A 22,825-nucleotide genomic window follows, 5' to 3' on the forward strand; every position below is an offset into this window, starting at 1 on the left:
CCAGATGTGTGGGTTTCATAAACATTAAAGAGACTATGCCTAATGACCTTTCAGAAATTGAAGAAAATGGGTCTAAGAATCAAGTCAATTGACTTTTTTTTCTCTTCAATTTTTTTTTATTAACAACTTCCATGATTTTAAACAATATTCCTTGGTAATGCCCTCCTTCCTCCCACTTTCTCCTTTGAAACTCCATTTTTTAATTCATTTGATTTTTATCAGTAGAAATTTCAGTTTATATTGGCTTATAGTCCTGCTCTTGGTATATAGTTTCTGGGATGTCCCAGATGGGAAAATTATCAAGGAAGGCATTGCAAACCTCATAAAAGTATATAATGAGGATGGATATATAGGTGTATTTTAATTTTACTTTTTCGTCCTTGTTTGTATGTTAATACCAGTGAAGTTGGTATATTGTTTCCCATTAATTCTCATTGCTTCATGGGATTGTTTCTACAAAACCTTTGGGAGAGTGAAACCCAGGAGGTACAAATGCCACTGGTATATAATTAGTTGTGACCTTGAAGAGAAACACAGATCTTAGTAGGTTTTACTGTTAATCTGATTGTCATAACTTGCAATTTAGACAAACTGGGACACTTTTTTATTGCTGCATGAATATTTTTTACATCAAATGAAAGCATTTATCATAGGCATTTGTTTACTTGATAGAACTAAATAGGTAGCAGACAGACATTCCAAAATGATGGCAATAAATGGCAACAAATACTTGGTGACCTGTTGTACTTGTGTTTCTTTTTTTAATTTTATTTATTTATTTATTTGAGAGCATCAGACACAGTGAGAAAGACAGATAGAGGGAGAGAGAGAGAATGGGCGCGCCAGGGCTTCCAGCCTCTGCAAACAAACTCCAGACGCGTGCGCCCCCTTGTGCATCTGGCTAATGTGGTTCCTGGGGATCCGAGCCTCGAATGGGGTCCGTAGGCTTCACAGGCAAGCGCTTAACCGCTAAGCCATCTCTCCAGCCCGTACTTGTGTTTTTTAATTCTATTCTCTAAGCCAGAAAAAGATGAAGAATATTATTAATGTGTGTGTATAACTACATTTATGGAAATGTTTTGGATTAATCTTGTCTCAGTTTTTTACTTCTTCAAATCGTCTTTTACAGATACCACGAGTTAGTAGTATTTCCAACATGCTGTCAAGCAAAGCTCAAGATAAATCCCACTGCATCTTGTGTTTCTAAAGGACCATAATTATTGCAGGAATGAAACATTGATAATAGTGAGTGTGTCTGAGATATGGAGAATCGTGTAACTTGAGGAGCTATATTAATGGTTGGAAGAGAAAAAAAAATACTTGTTTGCAACCTGCCTATTTTGTAAGGCCAGCTTAAGAAGGGGGCTAGAGAAAGTGGTATTTTCAAGGGACAATTACCATTCTATCCATATCTAATCAAATAGAACCATTGTAGGTTTTTGCTTTAAATTGAGCATGATCCTGGCACATAAACCATAACATGGCTATGTTAGGCTACTCTAATAATTTTACTGAAAAAATTACCTATTTAAGGTTGTCAGTGATTTGTTGAAAACTAATCCTTTGTCCATTTGAGGCTAGCTTTGTTTTTATTGCTTTAGGTATGTTGGTTTGCAAAAATCTGAATTTAATGATGATAAAATAAAATTTTAAAACTTGAATATAATGATAGTAAATAATCTTTAGGATTATGAGGACCTGGATGTGGATTGGGATAATTCTCCAAGGTATTGCAAATTACTCTATATTTGGAGTTGATTCAAATATATCGTAAGAAAATATGTGATGGTGAGTTAGTAAGGCTTAGTCAAGATAAATTTGTTATGTCAGTTTCTGGGCCTCCCAAGTGAAGCATCCATTTGAAGGTCCTTTATTTTTATAAATCCACCTAACTTTTTTTTTTTTTAAATTTTTATTTATTTATTTATTTGAGAGCGACAGACACAGAGAGAAAGACAGATAGAGGGAGAGAGAGAATGGGCGCGCCAGGGCTTCCAGCCACTGCAAACGAACTCCAGACGCGTGCGCCCCCTTGTGCATCTGGCTGACGTGGGACCTGGAGAACCGAGCCTCGAACCGGGGTCCTTAGGCTTCACAGGCAAGCACTTAACCGCTAAGCCATCTCTCCAGCCCCCACCTAACTTTTAACAATATTTTATTTCTTTATTTGCAAGAAGAGAGACAGTGAGAGAGAGGCAGAGACAGACAGACATACGGAGAGATATACAAGTGGAGCACCATGGCCTCCTGCCACTAAAAACAAACTTCAGATGTATGCACTACTCTCTGCATATGTCTCTATGAGGATAGTTGAGAATTGAACCCAGGCCCTTAGGCTTTGCAAGCAAGCACCTAAATCTCTGAATGCATCCTCAGCCTAAATCCACCTTTTGATTAATACAAGACATAGGAAAACATAATGCATGATAAATTTTGTGAAAACAATCTGCATCATTTATAAGCAATCCAGATCCAAAGCATGGGTAGCAATATGAATAGATATAGTAGGGTTTTCAAAAAATTGTTCATACCATTTCTAATTAGCCAAACTTTTAATATTGAAACATAGACTATAATAGAAGAATAAGCCTGGAACTTAGTTATATCTTAGTCACTTAACCTGGATTCACTAAAGATGAACTAAGGAGTACTTTTTCTCTGACCAGAAGTAATTCTAGAAGCTTGTCTTTCAGCTCAGAATGTTTATGGAACCTCTTTTAATTCCTCCTCAAAAATGTAGGTAGTCTTCATATAAACATCTTCAGCTTTATGAGGTTAATTGTGTCTTTATTCCTGGCTGTACACATTTATAATTTAATAGACTTTGGAGAAAAAATGGCATGTAAGCATGTTTCATAGTTATATCTAATTATTCAAGAACATTCCAAGTTATTTTCTTGATTATTGGATTTAAGATATCAACAGATGTATTCATGTAAAGAAACAAAATAACCAGGGTTGGTACACCATATACTTTAGATATAAATCATTTGAACTCAGTGAAGACATATTGTGTGAAAATTAATAGGAATACTAGTCATTATGATATTTATGATGACCAGGAAAATTACTAATTTATAAAATTCAGCATATTTTAATTCATATCTATTTTAAAATTCATTTTCCATCAATATTAACATGAGAGTTCTCAACCTGTTACCATTCTTTATCCACAGAGAAATGACTTGATTGAGATGAAGGATTTATTCACATATATTGAAAAAACATGGGCATATACCATTAATTCAAAGTGTAAAATGAAACAGCTCACCTATTTGCTGACAGTTCTTTGACTCTACAGCATTTATTTTATATATTTATATCTAGCATACATACAAGTAACTTTTTTAAAGCAAAATTGTTCTTTATGGCCTGTTTCAAATGCCTGTCAGTTAATTGCATACTTTCTCATGTAGACTGTGCTTTTTAAGTGGCTAGACAATTTCTCAGTTTTACCACAGATATGTACTCCTTTGAACAGTACACAATCATTTACAAACAGTATTTACACGATGTCTGTTTACCTCTCAAGAGGCTCTGGTGAATTAACTAGGTAGCCCAATTCCAGGAAGCTGACTGGGAGGTAGCCAAGTGATTAAGAACCCATGAGGGCATGTAGTTGTATTATGGAAATTTGAATGTCAAGGTCGGGAAACTAGACCTCTGCTCATTTGCAAAGGCCAAATGTTTGAGACTAATCAGAAAAGTCCAAACATGATTTGGCAGTGGGATAGAGTGGGAAAGAAGAATAGGAACATAAGTAGAAAAGAGGAGGGAAGAATTGGGCATGGGCTAACACACTTGATCTGCTTCTATGCATAACAGGCTGCCTGCTGGAAAGCAAGGCCATGTGGTATAATCATAGGGCAGCGTGGTGGGAAAATCTTGACTTTTTTCATCTAGTAAATGATGACTATGTACAAGACTGATTGTAACCTATGAATATGCAATGACTGAGGCAAGAATTATGTGAAACAAAACAGATTTAATAATATCACTCATGTGGACACAAGGGATTTTGTCTATTTTGTATATAAATTTGGAAAACATAAATTCAAAGGAAGTAGGAAACCTAGCAATCTTTGATTTTTAAAGGTTATTCCATAGATTAGGAGTATCACTAACATTTGGGAGCTGAAACAAAATGCAGAGTCTCAGGCCTCACCCTAAACCTACTCAATCAAATTTTTCATTAAAGACCATCAGGTGCATACATTGCTGATTGGTATTTGAGATGCATGGCTGAAGGGACCATTGCTGACAGTTCCTCAGTAGGAGGAGGCTGCAGTTAACCATCCCTGGGATGTGTTCCCTTAGGTGGCTTATGTTGTCTGCTTTGTCCTATCTGTCTCCAATATTTCTGAGAATATTCAGCTAAATGAACTACTTGTACTCGAGTTCAGGCTTTGCTCTAGGGAAACATAGATCAAGACATTCTATACCTAAGATTCTGTTAGTGATGCCTTATATTTATTTTTTTAAGTCAATTGCTCTTGGACTCTCTTAGGACAGTTGGTTGGAATTCAGACTTTCTAGGAATTCTCTCATTCTTGGTTTGTTCTTAGATATCCTAAATGCTTATCCAGACTGTTGATAATAACAATATTTGCTCACTGAGGCTGATTGTGACTCAGGAATGTGCATTTGACTGGTGACTACAGAGAATAATTATAGACACCACCTCTGTGTCCCCATGTTTGATGACCTTTATAGCTAACCTTTTCCAAAGCAGTTAATGCAGGAGCTGTCTGCCTGCTTGCATTACTTACATTCATTTTATTAATTAATGAATAACTAAAACACAGTGACGAGTCATTTAGTAACATGGAAGTTAAATAATAACTAATTTAGGGGTCTCTATTCTAGCCCTAGACCTTTTAACTCCCCATAGAAGCATAGTTACTTTGGTATATTTCATTTTAGCCTAGTCCCACTTAACTGTAGCTCAGTTCTAGAGAACATGTCAGAAGTCATTGAATGATTTTTTTTACCTATTTGATGCTAGGATAAAGCACCTGATGGGAGGAAAGTTTTTTTTTTTTGGGGGGGAAGGGGCTTATAGGATGTAAGGGAAGCTCCATATTGGCAGGATACAGCATGGCATGCTCACAAGCTGGAAATTACCTCAGCCACAGCAAATGGAAAGCAGCAGCAGGAGAGTGAGTTGAGTTCTAGCAAGGGGGAGGCTGGCTAGAACATCCCAAAGGCTTCTCCCAACAGCATTTCTCACAGTTCCCCTAGTAAGGTTCTATGTCTCAAGGTACTATCAGGAGGCAACTAAGCATTCAAAACACCATAGTGAATATAAATAATTCAGAGTCTATATCTCTTAGTACAATAAGTTTGATAAACCCAAATATTTTGTGTCATTGGCATATTGCCAAGTAAAAAGTTGTCTTTAATTCATGGCCCCTTGAAATAAAATTTCCCAAATCTTAACTATTTGTATTGAGGTTTATTTCTATTTTGAAGAGCAGTGAAAGAATATTGAATACGAGCATAAAATTTCTCAATACATTGGATGACCCTTCAAGCAGTTCCAAAGGGATATACAGAATATAAAAATGTGTACAAATTTGTCATGACCTCACTATATCAGAAGCATAGACAGACATATTTGTGTCTTTCCACAATGTCAGAATTTATTATATCAGCATAAATTTATTACATAAGCATAAATAAGCTCTGTCAGTTTTGTTGGCTGTGTAATTTAACGAACAGTCCTAACTTCCTTAGACAGCTGGCCATTGGTAAACACAGGTTCTTTTTTTTTTTTAAATTTTTTATTTATTTATTTGAAAAAAATATGGAACGCTTCACAAATTTGCGTGTCATCCTTGCGCAGGGGCCATGCTAATCTTCTCTGTATCGTTCCAATTTTAGTATATGTGCTGCCGAAGCGAGCACAACACAGGTTCTTTTATGTGAGTCTTAAACACTACTACTCATTCGTACCACACATTACATGTTATGCCGTTAATATATCTACATGTCTATATGTAGATTATAGAGAGGCTGCAGTAAGACTGAAGAGGTCATTTGAGAATCAAAGGAGTTCAAAGAGACCTTACTAAAGGCAGAAGCAGAAAACTGAGTTGCAAAGAGACACAGTGCAGTGGTGAGGTAGGACACTGTGGATCCCTGGCAGACAGCTTCTGGAAGCATAGAGCAGGGCAGTAGTGACTGCAGAGTAGCCGGGCTGAGTCAAGCTGCACAAGCAAGGGACAGGACCACCGAGCTTACCGAGGTGGGGTACAGAATCAGTTTTAGAAGGACACATGGCTAGATGGACAGGTGGTCTTTGAGAAGTTCACACTGGGGACCAACATGAGCTGAAGTCTCAGTGGCAGTAGGGAGATCTCTGCTTGACAGACCCTTGACATACACACTAGTTGGTCAGATGACGGGTTGATGAGGACTGTCGCCATTGCAGTGTGGAGAGTCTTCCTCTTTATGGGGTCCAGGTGAGAGGGCATTGCACTCTTTCTTGGTCTGGAATGTTTGATGATCTCTCCAGTTACTTGATTTTTCTCTGCAAGTATTTAGGAACACAGCTATTGTTTTCCCACCTGACTTCTCTAAGCTTCATCTCCCCCTCAGTGTAACTTGTGTATGAGAAGGCTTAGAAGATTTTCCAGGAGTTGGGAAGTCTGAGTCCTAACTGCTGTTTCAGGCTTTTAATGGAAATACTGGAGCTTTTCAAATGCCCTGGGACTGAAAACAACATTTGGTGCAGGAAAAATAAACTCAGAAAATTTAACAACTGACTTAAAAATCAATTTTAGGACCCCATCCCATATGTATTGATTTTTTTTTCTCCTTGAGTTAAAAATAAATTCTGTTTGTTCAGTCTTCTATATGTTCCACAAAAGAGCTCTTTTATTGTGTTCCACTTTGAATCTGAGGGTGTTAGTTCGAAGTATTAGTACAATAAAAGAAAATAACATTTTTTTTTTTAGATTTTGGAGTTACTCCCCCATGATCTAATTTTATTTCATAAACTACCATTTATACATTCTTCTTGATACATATACTAGGGGCAGTGCCATTAATAAGATATTAATTATAATGCTGCATGCCATTTAGGCTGTCTAGAACCACTTTCTTACGTGTAAACTTACCAGGTAGTAAAGTAGTTTCTTAGGGCCCAGTGCATGACACTCTTGGCTAAGAATGATCTACACTATATTTAGTTCTTACTATCTTACCATTAGACTAGATAATACTTTATCAAAATGAGATTATAATTAAAGTTCCCAGAATTAAACAAACGCCAAACCAATGTTAACAATTCTGCCAGGCTAATTGACTGGTTAGGACTTTGCAATGAAGAGTTGGAATATTGTATATCCAGAGCCAAATTATCTTGAGCTATTTTTATAACCTACCTCTGTGTTGCCCTCCTATCTTTATGAATGTCAGGTAAAACCCTTTGGGAATACTAACCAGACAGTGACTTCTACTGGCCCCAAAGCTAACAATGTCTCCAGACAGCATCTGAGACCAGTAGGTAGCAGAGGTTTCCCTGGTTTGCTGTAATTCACCCACCTGCTGTTTATACCAGTGTATTTGAAAAATGACTTATGAATTTTTTGTTATGCAGCCATAAAAGCCTGAGGAAATCATTTCCACATGGGTATGTTACTTGAGGCAACCTGAGTCCCTTGTTCTCTTGTTACAGTCACTCATTTTTGGCTCAAGAATGAATTCTTACTTCCTTTGAGCAAGTGTTTTAGATTGACAAGATGGAGTTTTGATCATTCATGTTAGTTAGGTGGTTTTGAATATAAAATTTTCTTTGAAGAAGCAAAGCAGCAATTTAAGAACTCAGATTTAGATGATGTAATATTTTGCTGAACTCAATTTAGCAAAATGTTTTTCTTTCGTGGGTTTATGGAGTAGCTACTGGTGCTCTGTGGTATATGGCAATAAGATGCCTAAGTTAACTACGTTACTGGTGGGTTTATTAATCTAGACCCATCACTACTCCCTTGTGTCAAAGAGAATCAGGCTCCTACCTCCTCACTGAATAGCATCCTGCAGTTATGAAACATTTTCCCTGTATTTCCTTCCATCCTTACACCTATGTGAAGTGTTAGGTCAGATGTTCACATCACACTAGGGAGAGGGACTTGTCCAAGATTTTGGAACACTTCATGTTGCATGTTTGTGTTTTACTTAATAGGGATTTCATTTTTGTCTACTTCTGTTTAGCCGGTTTTTATGTGCATATCAAGCAATTACCTTTGCAATAATATCTATTTTGTTGATACATTATTAAAAATATGCTTGAAGGCCAGATATGATGACTCATGTAATCCCAACACTCAGAATACTGAGGCAGGAAGATAGCTGGATGTTTGTGGTCAGCCTGTGCTATAGCATAAGCCCTTGTCTCAAATTAAATATTTAAAGGATACAGAAGCTTTCTAGTTCATGCTGCCAAGTCAGAACATAGTATAATAGTTCACTTTTGTTTCATGTAATACCAAAGACTCATAGTTATGAAGAAATGAGGTTTATTGGTTCAGTAAGTGCAGTTGAGGGATCGCATATTGCTGTGGGTTGTGTACTCACAGAGCTCCAAGATGCCACAGAACATCACAAAAGCAGGAGGCAGAGTATGTTGGGTTGGACTTGTCTGTCTCCTCTGGTCCTGCTCCCCTGTCTTACAGTACCATCAGGTTGTAATCATGGAGGGTCCACCCTACTGACCACATCAAACCCCAATTACCTCACAAATGCCACCTCTGAATAGCCTTAATATCTATCAGTAGGGTTTAAATTTTAATATGAAGCCTTTAGGGAGGGGCACACTTAAAGCCCTATCCAAACCATGCACAAAGATGAAATTATTCCAAAATGACACTGAAAAGTTGTGAAAAATGAGTTTGGATTTGGATGAACACAGTTCTTTTGTTGATGTTAGATATGATTTGATCACATTATATTTGTCATACTTAGTACCTTAAATTTGAAGAACCTCATCTCTTTTGTTACAGATCAATGATCTTGGGGAATTGCTTTGCATTTAAGAGACTAAGGGGACCTTAAATGGCCTGTATTTGATTCTCAACATACCTGTTGAAAATGTGCATGGTCATGTATAGCTGTAACCCAAATTCTGTAGAGGGCAGAGACCAGAGAATTGTTGGTGCTTACTGGTTAGTCTAGTCTGTCCAAAACTTCAGCTTCAGGTTCAGTGAGACTCTGCTTTCAGGACACAAAGTGGAAAAGCGATTCAGTAAGATACCCACCGTTTTCTCCAGGACTCTGCTCACATGCTTATGGTGTGTGTCAGCCTCTGTACATACATCCACGCATGCCACACACACTGTACCATACGTACTATACATGCGCAGATGCTCATACACAGATCAATGATTTTATAAAGTTATATTAGATAGGTTCTTTCTAATACTTAGTGAATTATGGGGCAAAGAACACAAGTCTTATTTTAATTTATTATACTACCTAAAGAAAAATTATCAGTCCACACAGGTTCGGTCCATCCTCAGCTTTCTTGCTTTTGCCAAACTCCTCAATTCCCATCAAAGCTTGGCTTCTTGGTCTCCTCACCGTGCCAGTGACACATGTGAGAACATGCATGTGCGTGAGCCCACTTGCTTTCCTGGAGTGAGGCAGGATGTTCTCTTGGACCACATTCATGTTCGGTATTCACCATGGTGGAAATAAATAAGAAGTGCGGCCTGTCATAGGGAAGAGATGGATAATCATTTCACGGCCATTTATTGAGAGAATATTCAAACAGAAAATTGAAATGTGCCCATCTTTGAGTCTAATTTTCTTTGTGTTTGATGTGGAGGATGTAAAATGAAGGGGAGACACACGTGCTGTATTAACGGCTCATTTGACATTCTCCTTTGATAAGTGGTTTTGAACAGAGCTATAGTTCCAGACACTACATTCTCTCCAGACCTGGTGTTTTCACAAATGCTCAGAGCTGTAAGGCACTCACAGATATGGGCACATTATATTGTTAGGCAAGGCTGACTCAATAACAGAAGCCAAATAGATGTTTGTGTATGCCCCTCAAAGTTTATTGCTATTAGTTCATTTTTTTTGCTTTATATTTTTTATTAAAATTAGGAGTTCTCTTTTCAACTCTTAGCAGCTGCTTGATTGAATGACATTGTTAGGTAAGATGGAGGAGTTTTTCCTCATGCAGCGTTTTTAAGGCCTCTGTGTTTTAACAGTTGCTGGTATTGGCAAATTGTAATGTTTGCAAAATAGTAGATAAACAACACCTTGTATGTACATGCTATTTTATAATTAACATTGGGAAAGAATTTAGGGTAACACCTTTAAAGCAACGTGAACATCATAATTAATGGCTTCGTCTGCTTTGTTTTGTAAAATAATTCCTATGTAATTATGGACTGATACAATGATTTTTCCACATTGCTTGGAGGGAAAGTACAAAATAATGACAAATAAAATATATTCCAATATTTCCATAGCACCTACTGCTTTACAAATTTCTTTCATATTCATCATCAGGAACTAAGTTAATGGTATAATTAATTGGGAAACTGAAATTATACATGGTCTACTAATGATTCTTTTAAATGCAGAGTGCATCAAGCTTATCAGTTACCTTCCTAAAACTGTTCAGTGAGGTGTCTGTGAGCTAGACTACAAACTTCTTAACATGGTTTAGTGACTCCTGTACAATCTCGGCCCACTCCTCTTGTAATCACAGCCCTGCCATTCTTTCTCATTCTTCAAAAACAGCAAGTGCTTTCTCTTCTTTAGGTTTTTGCCTGACAGCTCTCTCTGCTGGGATTTCTTTCCCATTACTCTACGTGCATATGTATGTGTGTGTGTGTGCATGTGTGTACACATGCATGTGTGTGTGGGTGCATGTGCATGAATGTGTGTGTGGCATTTTCTTGTCATTCAGGCATCCAATGTTAAGGCTGTTCCCTCCAAAAATGTGTTCCTCCCACACATGCATGATTATGTTTGGTTCCAGCACCATCTTGGTTGTCTTCTTCACAACCATTTCTCCTATCACTCATGTATTGCTTGCTCCTTCACATCCTGGGAAAATGCCTGGTTTTCATTCTTGCATATTATTTATATTCATACTTAAGAACTGTTTGAATGTAACCATAGAAACTGCCTCTGTGGGTCCATAAGCTATGGTTTATTCAGCAAAATGTTAACATTTATCTAAGTGGGTTTTAATTTTATTTATTTATTTGAGAGAAAAAGAGAGAGGAAGAGAGAGAGAGAAAGAGAGAGAGAGAGACAGAGAGAGAGAGAGAGAGCATTCCAGGGCCTTTAGCCACTGTAAACTAATGCACGCTAGACACATGCACCAACTTGAGCATCCAGCTTTAAATGGGTGCTGGGGAATGGAATTGGGGTCCTTTGGCTTTGCCATTAAACATCTTAAATGCCAAGCCATCTCTCCAGCACTATATTTTTAAATAAAAAGCTGAACAACTAAAAAAAGGTCTCTGAGCTTTAGTCTTATACAAAAGTAGTGCTCAAATAATAAATAGATTAAGAAAATAATACAAAGTAGGTTGACAACCTTAAGGAACGGTCTTCCTGACTGTGACAAATGTTTATCGTAGCTTCTTTTTTCCTTCTTATGATAGAAGAACAGAACTTTCAAAGCATGTCTCCTGTTGCAATCTCCTACATTTTCTACTCAGTCTCCACAGCCTCTAAACTTACAAATGAGAAAAAATGACAGATTAAATGTTTTATGTTTTCTATTGTAAGTTCAATACTTATGTGATTACCCCTGATATTTTGTAGGCAGAAGTGATAGTATACATAGGATTTAGAATGTTTATATAATGACAGATTCAGATACCTGTATGTTATTTGGACACTCAATCTATATAATTGTTATAAAAACAAAACAATACTACAGTTATTCAACATGTATAATTTGATATATTTGTCAACAATGGTAGAATAAAGGATTGTCAAATTCTGTTCAGGTTTTGAGATAATTGTGAGCATTCCTATTTATTCTGTGAGCATAAAGACTAGTAACTACTTTTTGAGCAGTGTTATAGAATACTGAGAAAGGATGCTTGGGGAAGTAAGGAGGAGTGAGCTCAGTCCAGCTATACACTGAACTTAGGAAAACCCCAACTGCACAGTCCACACCATTGCTATTAGCTGCCAGATGGTGTTAGCAGGTGTTTCAGCAATGCCTGACTGGTGATGCCCATCTATTTCTGGTCCATAATATTATTTGAGTAAAGATGATTCTGCTTCCTAGGGCTAAGCTGGACTCCACTTTGGCAACTATAGAGCTTCCATGTCTACTGTTTATCTGTCTTTAGCCAACACGTAACCATTCCCAACGTATCAACTGCTACCAGAGGCCCCCACTGGACCTGCTCCCAGGGTTTTCTTTTTAAAAGTATCACTCCTCCACAGAGCACTTACTATTTTTCTTTTTTTAAGCATTTATTTATTTGAGAGAGAGGCAGAGAGAGAGAGAGAGAGAGAGAGAGAGAAGAGAGTGCGCAAATTAGCACATCCGGGCCTCTAGCCACTGTATATGAACACCATACTCATGTGATACCTTGTGAATCTGGCTTATGTGGGTACTAGGGAATCAAACCTGGGTCCTTTGGCTTTGCAGACTGGCACCTTAACCACTAACCCATCTCTCCAGCCCTTACGTTACTTTTCTACTCTCACACAAAGTGACTTCATTTCTCTTTACTGGGGTAGAAGCACTTCTAGTAAATTTTCCTAAAACCCTAGACTGTCAAGAAGTGTAAACTAACATTTTGTTAACTCTTATGAGGAAAACAGAAAACACAAAAATTTAAACAATTTGCTAGCATGACATATTACTATATAGTATGCACGATGTCAGTAGGTTTGCTGACTTCCTTCTCCTGGAACATTACAAATATGCATTCCTAAAACCTGCTGGGATGCTATAGCTTAGTACCAGAGTATTAGTCTAGCACTCTGCGTTTCATCTTCAGTGCACATATGAACACACATACACACACACCCAAATAAATCCCACTGTGATGTTCAAATTTATACTGACTAGCAGCTCTTTGTATATTCTGTTCTGCAAAACTGTACAGTATTGATTTGCTAAGCACTTGAAGAGTCTTCCCTAAAAGGAAGACATTTTGGATATTCAGGGAACACTTTCTCAGATGAGAAAATTAAAATTGCAATCAGTTATTTTATATGTCAATTTTATAGGTGTAGGTTCTTACCAGTATTCAGAAAGTGTAGGGGTCCATTAGCACACAATGTTGTTTTACTTTTGCTCAAAAATAATGGGCTTTTCATACTGTTGTTTACAAATATAATTAAAATGGGCTTTTGTAGAGAGGAACTTAATTCTGATAGAATGTTGATTAACTGAAGTGTTATTTAGTTTTTCTTAAAGTCTCAGAGAGCATCTATTAGGGGACTTAGAATTATTTCTGAGAGAAAGTGAAGTGAGGATAAATATCTAACTAATTCAAAATAGCAACCAAAGTTTGAGAAATCTTTAAGTGCTGCTTTTGACCAAAAGAGTAGCTATGGAGATTTGGATTGACAGACCCAAGTTAATAATTCTGCTTTTCAGTTTCACAAGCCTTCCTATCAAGGACACAATCATCACATGTACCTAGTGGCTATCCTAGAATCAGTAAACACACTATTCTCCTTATTAAAGGCAGTTCTGTTGGAAGTAGAAGAAGCAGTTCATGTCAGACCAATGGACGAGCAGTCATGGAAAGGGCTCCGCATACTTTCAGTGCACAAACTTGGAATGGGAGACTGTCGTTTTGGAGACAGAGACAACATTTCCTCCTGATATAACTTGAATGGTTTAAGGGCTCTTAAAGATCAGTTAGACCAATCACAAAATTAATATTTGAACTGCTTAGATTACTTGGTTGTATAAACATGGAGTAATCAGAAGATTGTACAATAAATGAGACAATTGGTTTAGTATCTCTTTTTTTTCTCTCTCTCATACACACACAAAACACACATCAGAAAAGTGCATTCATGAATTGCCCATAGTTCATTATTTGATAATAATTTTTTTTACTGCTTGAACCAACATATAGACTTTTTGAAAATGTGTTCCATGATCTCATAGAAACTAAATCCTATTTCAAATCTTAGATTATAATGAAGCCTGGCAACAAATTAGTCTAAATCACTGAGGTCAAAAGAATTATAGAACACTTATAAGAATACAAGCATAATATTTTCCATCATTTTAGAAAATGATTTAAAATCATGATTATATCCTTCATATTGTAGTGTAATTCATCTGTCACATATGCTTATTTTCTTCTTGCCAAGTGATAAGATCAACAGAACCATATGTTCCCTAAGCTCTTCTTGGACAGAGCTTTGACTAAAGCCAGAACAAGTAAAAAGTTAGTCACAGGGCTGGAGAAATAGCTTAGCAGTTAAGGTGCTTGCCTGCAAAACCAAAGGACCCAGGTTTGATTCCCCAGGACCCAAGGAAGTCAGATGTAAAAAGTTGGCACATGCATCTGGAGTTCCTTTGCAGTGACTGGATGCCCTGGCATGCCCATTTTCTCTCTCTCTGCCTCTTTCTCTCAAGTAAATAAAAAATAAAAATAATCTCTAAAAAAGAAGAAAGAAAAACTCTCTCTTTAAAACAAGTCAGTCAGAAAATGCATCATTTGTCAAAGTTATGTTCCAGAGAGTTTTGATCTAAAACATGAATTGTTTGAATTAATTAATTTTAAATAAGTTGTTAGTAGAGCACTTCAGGCACAAAGGTAAAATGAAAGACCAAGAGAAGATTAGTGAAGCTATTATAGTGACTGTGAGTTTAGAAAGTAGTGCTGAGTTTAAATAATAATGCAAATAGGTCCATTAATACTTATTGCTTTGGTAGTCTGACACAAGTGTTCCTTATACACTTTACAGAATTTAAAGCCAAAAATAAAATTCAAAATTGCATAATTTATTCTTAAAATAAGAAACCTGATCCTGTTGTTGGCACTGCAACTTTCCAAAGTCAACTATTGAATAATGTCTAAACTATAGCCAAAGAGACATATGTATCATTTTCTAGCCCATCATGTAGATTTTATGTTTGTTTGGTGATTTTTTTTTTAATCAGGCTATTATAATTGCTAACAACTTATACTTTTCCCAATAAGTTTAAAGGGAAATTTTTACACACCTACATTCATAAAAGTAATGATTTCATAAAAATACTTTCTTTTTTTTTTTTTTTTGGTTTTGCAAGGTAGGGTCTCACTCTGGCTCAGGCTGACCTGGAATTCACTATGTAGTCTCAGGGCGGCCTCTCACTCGTGGCAATCCTCCTACCTCTGCCTCCCTAGTGCTTGGATTAAAGGCGTGCGCCACCACGCCCAGCTATAAAAATACTTTTTGATCAGCCAGTAAATAAAAGTTTCCTGTTACTTTTAACCAGTAATTACATAGGAACAACTATACAGAGTGTGTAGCTAAATTTCACTTCTATGTATTTGAACTTCAGGTGCCGGTATGGACCCTATAACCAGTGTTTTCTTTTGTAGAAATCTTTACTGGTTGTGGTGGTTTGAGTCAGATATCCCCCATAAACCTAGGTGTTCTGGAATGCTAGGTTACCAGTTGATGGAGACTTGGAAGTTAACACCTCTTGGAAGCAGTGCATTGTTGGGGGTGGGCTTATGGGTATTATAGTCGGTTTCCTCTTGCCAGCGTTTGGCACACTCTTCTGTTCCTGTTGTCTACCTATTGTTTGCCAGAAAGTGATATGTACCCTCTGCTCATGCCTTTGTTTTCTCCTGCCATCATGGAGCTTCCCCTCAAGTCTGTAAGCCAAAATAAATTTTTTTTTTTTCAAAAGCCACTCTTGGTTGGGTGATTTCTGCCACCAATGTGAACCTGACTGCAACACTGGAGCCATAAGCTTTCAGACCCCTTCCCTGGAAGACCTTAATCATCTTTGTGTTTCTGATAACTGGCATGGAGGTTCAGGGTACCTTACTTACTCATTTATTGAATGAATGAAGGAGCAATCACAGTCTAGCCAATTAAGATAATGTTTTCGCAATTGCTAATAAAGCAACTCACAAGAAAATTATAGTTCTGGATTGTAAAAATCACTTTTTCCCCTAAAGTTCCAGTTAAGATTTTTACTCAGTTTGTGTTAGTGTGACTAACACAGGTAAGTCAGATTGTCCTTTTAAAAAATTTGTATCTCCTTTGGAATTGGAGACCTACCTAGCTCTTATGATATTGAGCAATGGAGGATGTTGAGCTGTGGAGAACCAGGACAATCGGCTATCAGTTAGGAGTGGACATAGCCAAGTAAAACCTGAACATTACTTGAAGAAGCCCGGAAGCCTGGCGCCTGGGCCAATGCAGACATTAGAAGATCTTCAAACCCCACCTGAGTCTAAGCAGCCTGGATTAGCAGAGTCCTGAGACAAAGATTACTCCAAGGAAAAATCACCACAAATCTTTTCCCTTGTATGAAGAGTGTCAGCATGAAGTTGTACAAAAACACATGTAGAAACAATGTAGAAATTGTTTAAAATTCTTCCCTACCACTTAATAGCTCTGTGAACTTTGATTAGTCACTCAATCACAGTGAGCCTCAATCCTCCTCAGGGGTCGAATAGCTTTGTAATATTAGGTCCGCTTTCTAAAACATGCTCAGAGTCTACTGGTCAGCATTCTCTATGAGGGCATTCTTTTAAAATCACTTTTTTTTCACTTAATTTTTCTTTTTGATTCTTTGATTTTTTTTTTTTTTTTTTTTTTTTTTTTAGAGACAGTAAGAAACACACAGAGAACAAATTGGCGTGCCAGTGCCTCATCCATGAAAGGGAACTCCAGACGTGTCTGTCATCTAGTGGTCATGTACAACCTTGTACTTGCCTTACCTTTGTGCGCCTGGCTTATGTGGGCTCTGGAGAATTAAACATGGGTCCTTAGGCTTTGCAGGCAAGCACATTAACCACTAATCTATCTCGCCAGCTCTTAAAATCAATTTTGTTACAGCAGAAGTAGCACTAAACATTTCAATAAATATGGTTAGCCATTGTAGTAAAAGCGTATCTAAATGTGATGTTCTTTTTTATTGTTGTCGTTATTTTTTTGAGGTAGGGTTTCACTGTAGTCCAGGATGACCTGGAATTCACTTTGCAGTCTCAGGGTGGCCTTGAGCTCAGCTCATCTACCTACCTCTGCCTCCCAAGCTGGAATAATGGTGTGTGCCACCACTCCAGGCTAAAAGTTATGTTCTTAAAAGGAAGTTTACAATAAATATTATGTAGGCTTGTGTGATTTAAGTTTTTCTTTCACAAAGAGATTGAACTCACATAGAACAGACAATATAGGCATGTATAAACACATATTTGCATGTATGAATGCATACACATGTGCATGTATATAGAGGTATGTACACACATGTGCATGTTTATGTGTGTATACACAATATCCATTCAAATATGCATATATATATATATATATATATATATATGTATGTATTACCATAGACTATGTAATCTAGATATGGAACAGTGAATATCTGAACATGTAGGCTAAATTTATAAGAGAGCTACCATCTGTTAATTCAATCTAGGTGTTGGAGGTAGCTCAGTAGTATAGTGCATGCCTAGCATCAGTAGGGCATTGGGTTCACTTCTAAGTATAAAATGTCAAGCAAACAATGCAATTAATTCACTTAAGATTTTGAAGAAGTATTTCATGTCTGAGTTACACATCAAAAGAAAACTATAATAATACTATTTTGGAAAGATGGGCTGTCATTTCCCAGTAATCTTATGGACAGAAATTATTTGTGCATTTTTCTGGATTATCATGAAAACTCATTTGAGTGGCATGGAGTGTGGGGAAGGATTCCTGATTCTAAAGTCCTGTACTTATGGGAGAGCATAATTATCTAGAGGGCACCAAGAGGGGTCACAGAAATCTTTGTTCCAATGTGAGGAAATGTGAGAAATAGAATTTTAACACATAGTTGAACAGTTCAACTTTTCCTATAACATGCACTGAGATCCTTTGTAAAAATTATTATAAAGCAATTGGTTTTTGTAAATAATTTGAAGAACCAAAATGTAGCACAATGAACCCTGCATTCATATTTTACAAAGCATATAGGCTTGGTCTGGGTTCTGTGGCTGGTCTGTGCTGGAATACTGCTTCTGATTTTTGGAGTTTTTCACCTTGATCAACTTATTATTATCTTCAGATTTCTATTCATTCATTTGTAAACTAGGAGCAACACTTTTCCCATGTTAAGAGTATTAAGGAAGATAAGATCTGTAAAGCTGGAACGTAGGAGTATGCTTCTGGAAAAACGTGAGTGTATGTACTTCTGTTACTCATGCATGACAAGACTAACATGACTTTCAAGCTTGAAAGAAGACAAAGTTGTCTATGTAGAATGTCATCCTTACATGGTAGTACAAGGAAAAAAAATCCCCATATACATATGACACTTTAGGCCAGGATAATGGAAGATGAGCAAATGGCAGACAATGGCAAATGCACCACCAAAGGTGGACTGAGCATGCTCTAGGCCTGGATTTTTCTAAGACCAAAGTCTAATTCAGATAAAAGACTCCAAATCATATTTCCAGAAGAAGAAATCAACTTAATAGCCACCCACCCCCACAGTGCGGTTTCCACGATACACGTTCATGTGGAGACATCCCATAAAAGCTTAGGTGGAGTGTATGCAAGGACAACGGATGGCGTAGTGAGGAAGAGAGCGGGTTGCTGAGCTGTGCAGGTCCAGGTAGGAGTGTCATGGTTGCTCCTCATTGTCCATGGATGACCAGCCCCGTTAGCTTCAGATTCCTCATGTGAAATACGACAATACCTCACTAGGTGGTCATGTTGGTAAAGGTGGTGCAGCTTATAAATTCTGTTGCAGAGTCCTGCTGAATGGCTCAAGAAACAGAAAGGAGGAAAGGCCATTTCCTGATAAGCAGCATGTCTGTCTTCCCATCAAACTGGTCTTCCTGAATGCTGCCAGAGTTGGGATCAAGCAAAAGATGTTTGTGAGAAGAATACTATTCTCTTCATAGATGGTATTTTTATGTAAGTCTACACATTAATGAAATTGTATCTTCTTAAAAATATATATATATCCCATGCTGGGAGACTTCACACAGGGCAAAGTGCTTGCTGCAAGCATAAGGACCTGAGTTTACATTCCAGACCCCACATACAATGCTGAGTAACTTGGTACAGGGACATAATCTTAGTGCTGGGGAGAGACAGAGAATCCCTGGGGCTCACTGGCTTGCTGGGCTAACTGAATCAATGAGATCGATGTGCAACAAGATACCTTGTCTCAATAGATAAAATGGAGAGCTATGGAGGGAAATACCTGATATACATCACTGGCCTTCACATCAACACAAACACATACACACCAGTAAATGTACCTACATACAAACATGACCATCACATGTTAACCACAATCTACATATGCATCCATACCACACAGATATACACATTTTCAATTTGAGGCCTTATTTCTTAAGAGAAAAAAACTAGTGATTTATTGACTCATCTATTCCTTTTGTTACCCTCAAATATATTGATATATTTTAATTTTTTTTCTTTTTTTTTTCCTTTTTTTTTTTTTCAAGGTAGGGTCTTACTCTAGCCCAGGCTGACCTGGAATTCACTATAGAGTCTCAGGGTGGCCTCGAACTCATGGCAATCCTCCTACCTCTGTCTCCCGAGTGCTAGGATTAAAGGTGTGTGCCACCACACCCGGCTGATATATTTTAATTTTTATTTATACCTATGGATGATTAGATGAATCTTAGACATCTTTCCTTTGTAGATTTTTAGAATTACAACTGGGAACTTCTTGCAATGTTTTCTTAATGCACAAATTCTGAAATTGAAGAGATTTCTGTGCATAAAATAAACAGTCAATAGTGTTTGTTCTGAATAGATGGAATAGGCTGGAAGTTGGGAACTAAATAATTCCTGTGCCTATAGAACCAGCCCATAAGTTCAGTCCTCAGGAAACAAATGCATAACAATATAATCAATTAAATTCAAACGTGTCAGATAAGTTCAAAGCTATTTCAAAAAACAAAAAACAAAAAAACCTAGATTTGCTTACCAAAACATACTTGCACCTGTGAGGCTATTGTGAATAAACATAGAAATATGTGCATACATGTTTATATGAACTTGAAAGTAATATGTTTACCGATGTGTGCTTCTATGAATTTGTATATTTCCAAATATATTCTGCTATCTTTACATGATATATGAATAGAAAGGTCCACCTGATTTTTGATAAAAGTAGATGTTGGTAATTTCTGAGATGATTTGTGCATTGTAAAATATGTTTTAATTCGATCAAAGCAAGACATCTGAAGTAGAATTATCTGATAGGTTGGTTCATTGTTATTAGAAACTAGAAATTTTAGACCCCTTGATGGGCAGGCTCTGTGGGTGTTTGGCACACTATCTGGCTCCAAAACCTGCTTTGTATCCTGCCTAGCTCATTGGGCTTGCCTCCCAGGCATCCTGATCAGAAAATTGAGGGCCAGCTGCTGCCTGTCATTAGGAAGCTTAGTGAATGTCAACATGAGACTGGGCTGGTGGGCTGGTTAAGGGGTCACCCAGGGAAGGCAGTGCTCATGCTGTGTAGAACCTGGCACAGGGTAGCTCTGTTCTAAAGTAGGTCCAAAGAAGCAGTGTTATCAGTTTCTGAACACCAGATATTTTTGGTAGATGCCATTTCCGTGTTTTTGTGAGTAAAGTTTCAAATAATAAAATGGTCATTCAATGATTTTACCCATCTGTTGTTTCCCCCTGAAGCTTAAGTGCAAGCAGCTCCCTGCCCTTTTCCTTCTTAGAGAGATCCAAGTGTGCTCACCCAAACCTCTTTATAATTTAGTGATGCCTCAAGGGGTGCTTTATTTGCTAACCTCCCTAAATGAAGATAATCATATCACACCCTGTGGCCTAACAGTTGTTGCTAGTCATGTGGTGTGATGTCTTGGTTGTTGCTCCTACACATGCTGCCTTGTTTACATACGCTAAATTGCTAAACTCTACTAAATTCCTCTGGATATTATGGTTGAATGATTTCTTCTGGCAATTAAACTACTCAGGTTGTTGGTACACTGGTTATTCTGACTGTGGTCTCCTTTGATCAAACCATTTCATACGGTGTCACTTGTATTTGTTCAGTGAAGTTTTTTGAATGGAAAGAAAAGAGTGACATTTGAACAGAAAGGGCAGTGGCCTTAGGAAATGCCACAGGAATTCTCCAAACAGCCTTTCTCTGTAGCCTAGACAATTAGGATCTCATTCTTCTTGGGCAGCAGATGGAGGTAGTAAAAATCTGAGCTTCTAAATGGCATGTGTCTCTAGTTAAAGGGCCTGGTGTTGTGCCATGCAAACAGCCCTGCTTTTTTCCCAGCCTGCAGCAAGAATGGGCCCTGGCTTTTAGGGAAGACTACCTCTAGGAAAAGATAGGCAGATCACCCCTGGTTGTCTAGAAGTCATCACAGATTAATAGTAGACCTGATGAGAAGGAATGCTAGTGGTACACCATGACTGTTAAGACACATTCACTCTGTGTGTGTGTGTGCGTGCTACTGGTACATCACAATTGCTAACACACATTTTCTGTGTGTGTGTGTGTGTGTGTGTGTGTGTGTGTGTGTGTGTGTGTATCATTTGGAGTTAAATAATATAAAGCAGACTAGATCTTACTCTGACACATTTACCTTTTAACTCTGTTTTCTTCTCTCCACCAAAGTGAAAAATGTTGTTTTATTTGTGTGTGTGTGTTTTTTAAAGTGGTAGCATCTGTTTTAAGAACTATTTATTTTCAAGGAGGGAGAGAGGGAAAGAGGGAGGAAGGGTGAGTGAGAGAGAATGTATACTCTAAGGCTTATTGCCTCTCCAAACAAGCTCCAGATACATCCACATCCACCACTTTGTGCACCTAGAGTACTGGAGAATTTAATCCAGGCTGTCAGGCTTTGCAAGAAATCACCTGTAACCACTAAGCAATCTCTCCAGCCCTCTGTGTATAGTTTTTTTTTTTTTTTTTTTTTTTTTTTTTTAACATTCGAGATGAATGGATTTCAATTGGGAATAAGAGACATTAGGTATATAGAGGTTAATAACTTGCCAATCTTTTCCCAGTATTTCACTTCTTTTTTAATATTATATGATTGTGATACCTGCATATATACTTACTGTGGTGGTTTGAATGGGCACCACATGCACCCACATAGCCTAATGTGTTTGAATACTTATTCCTCAAATGGTACCACTGTTTGGGAAATATGTGGAGCTATTTGGAGGTGGAGCCTTTCTAGAAAGTGTCATGTCAGTAGAGGTGGGCCTCTGGGGTGTTAAAGCACAACCTCACTTGCTGGAGTCAGCTTGGGCTTTCTACTTCTTCCCCCTGATGGTGAAGGTCCTGCTACGTGCTCCTTCCATGTGTTCCCCACCACAATGAGACTTCTCTCAGAAATGAAAGCTGAAATAAACCCTGTCCTTCCTTCCAAAAACAGCTCTGCTTGGGTGGCATGTCCCACCAATGCTAAAGTAATTGTTCCATTGACCATATTCTGAAGCATGCTATTGAGGCAGTAATTTTTGAGTTAATTATACATATATAATGCCAGTGAATAAAAGAAGGTCAGAGTAGATCAGTCTACTTTACCAAGTCCTCTTGCTTTCTATAGCAGCAATAAAAGAGAAATTAAAAGGTTCACATTTTTCATCAGAGGAACTGTGGATATTATCTCACACATTTACAATTGCAGTCACTTTCTTTCTT

The 22,825-nt window shown here is 37.6% G+C and overlaps 1 protein-coding gene and 1 non-coding gene across 5 annotated transcripts in view; one reads left to right on the plus strand and one right to left on the minus strand.

Moving 5' to 3' along the window:
- The window catches only part of Nav3 (neuron navigator 3), an 830,635-nt gene that overhangs the window by 224,759 nt on the left and 583,051 nt on the right, over positions 1-22,825 (plus strand). The window lies entirely within an intron of this gene.
- On the minus strand, positions 5,801-5,907 carry LOC123461782. Its single transcript, XR_006637847.1, has one exon. It is a non-coding gene; the product is annotated as a U6 spliceosomal RNA (small nuclear RNA).

The sequence above is a fragment of the Jaculus jaculus genome, chromosome 6, assembly GCF_020740685.1.
Source record: "Jaculus jaculus isolate mJacJac1 chromosome 6, mJacJac1.mat.Y.cur, whole genome shotgun sequence".
Lineage (NCBI taxonomy): Eukaryota > Metazoa > Chordata > Mammalia > Rodentia > Dipodidae > Jaculus > Jaculus jaculus.